The following is a 2124-nucleotide window of genomic DNA, read 5'->3' on the forward strand; positions in this document are numbered from 1 at the left end:
CTCTCCGTCATCTGCTGCAGCTCCCCAGGCCTCTCCGTCGTCTGCTGCAGCTCCCCAGGCCTCTCCGTCGTATGCTGCAGCTCCCCAGGACTCTCCGTCGTATGCTGCAGCTCCCCAGGACTCTCTGTCGTATGCTGCAGCTCCCCAGGACTCTCTGTTGTATGCTGCAGCTCCCCAGGACTCTCCGTCGCATTCTGCAGCTCCCCAGGACTCTCCGTCGCATGCTGCAGCTCCCCAGGACTCCTTGACGCATGCTGCAGCTCCCTAGGACTCCTTGACGCATGCTGCGTTCTCCAAGTCCTCATCGCCGCCTGCCGCAGTCTCTCTGGTCCTATGTATTGGATGGCCTCCCGGCCGCCACCCTGACCTGGCCTGGTTTGATGGACAGCCTCCCGGCCGCCCGCCGGAACAATGACTCCTAGGGACGGTCTCTTGACCGTCCAAATCCTTTGTGTTCCCTCCTTGTGGTTAGTCATAGTTTTTCTCAGGTCTTTAGTTTGTTCCTCATGTTTTCCTCGGGCCCTCCACCCTTGCAGTGCCGCTCTCGACCCGCCCAAGTCCTTCGGGAGGGTTTTTTTTGGGGGACGCCTGGGGGCATCCTTGGGGGGGGGGGGGAGGGGCACTGTAAGGATGGTACCATTTGGTGGCCCGGTTTGTGTCTGTGTTCCCTTGTGCTCCCTCGTTAGTTCTATTAGTGCCACCCTTGTCTCGTCCCAGCTGTTCGTAATCACGTCTCGTCTTGTCCTTGTATATAAGCCATCTGTCAGTCTTGTTCGTTGTCGCATCGTACTCGTTGGGTCTCCTGTGTTCCACCTGAGTCTTCCGAGTTCCTTGAGTCTTCCGTGTCGTCTGAGTCCTCCTGAGTTTCCCGTGCCTTATCTTCCTGTTCATGTAAGTTTTGCTGCCCCGTCAGCCTGTTATTTTGTATCTTTATTTTACCATTAAATACCTATTTTTGTATTCTGCTGAGTTGAGTCCCTGTCTGCACTCTGGGTTCGCTCCTGCCTAAGAAAATCCTAACAACCATTTTTTAATTTTTTTGGAACGTTACAATTTTATTGACGTATAACATTTACAGTATTCAGATAAAGTGTCTTTGATATTTTGATTGGAATTGATTATTGTGTGTGTGTGTATATGTATATATATATACATATATATATACATATATATATATATATGTGTGTGTGTGTGTGTGTGTGTGTGTGTGTGTGTGTGTGTGTGTATATGTATGTATACCTATACATATATATGTACATGTATACACCTATTTATATGCACATACGTGTATATGTATATATATATATATATATATATATGGTTATATTTATATATTATTTATTTTATACGTATGGTTTATATTTATATATTATTTATATATATATTTATATTATACGTATGGTTTATATTTATATATACACAACAAGTATATCTATATATATGTATATATTTAATTATATTAATGTTTATATGTGTCATTTTTCACCACTTTTATTGTCTGTCCAAACAGGTCTCACTTGTCAAAGTCAAAGTTAAAGTCACTTTATTGTCAAAAGCTGCAATATGTACAGGACATACACAGGATTGAAATTACATTTCTCTCAGACCCCGGTGCAACAATAACCATTTAACATTAAAACATATATTAAACATAAGCATAAAATGAAATAATAAAAGCATACTGTCTTCAATTGTACTATACGGTATAAAAATATTTTAAAAAGTATATCTATAAAATAAAATGAAATGAAGGTCCTGACAGTGATATCTGTAGTGAGTGGCAAAGCAGCATATGAAGTGAATGTACACGGTGTATGTATGAAGTCCTTGATATTGGTGTAAGTAAAGTGACATATGCAATAAGACTAATAAAAATATATATTTGTATATCAATGGTAGTGTAATATAAGCAGGAGTGTGAGTATAAACAGTAGTGCAAATGCAAACAGTAGTAGGAGCATAAACAGTAGTGTGAATGTAAACAGTTTTATGAATAAAAACAGTAGTATGAATATGAACAGTGGTATGAATAAAAACAGTAGTATGAATAAAAACAGTAGTATGAATATGAACAGTAGTATGAATATGAACAGTAGTTGGAATATAAACAGTAGTTTGAATATG

The 2124-nt window shown here is 40.4% G+C and overlaps 1 protein-coding gene across 1 annotated transcript in view; it reads right to left on the reverse strand.

Moving 5' to 3' along the window:
• The window catches only part of LOC119416527 (receptor-type tyrosine-protein phosphatase zeta), a gene marked incomplete at its 5' end in the record, with an annotated part of 29950 nt that overhangs the window by 22413 nt on the left and 5413 nt on the right, over positions 1-2124 (reverse strand).

The sequence above is a fragment of the Nematolebias whitei genome, chromosome 10, assembly GCF_014905685.2.
Source record: "Nematolebias whitei isolate Nwh7 chromosome 10, NemWhi1, whole genome shotgun sequence".
NCBI classification, from domain to species: Eukaryota; Metazoa; Chordata; class Actinopteri; order Cyprinodontiformes; family Rivulidae; genus Nematolebias; species Nematolebias whitei.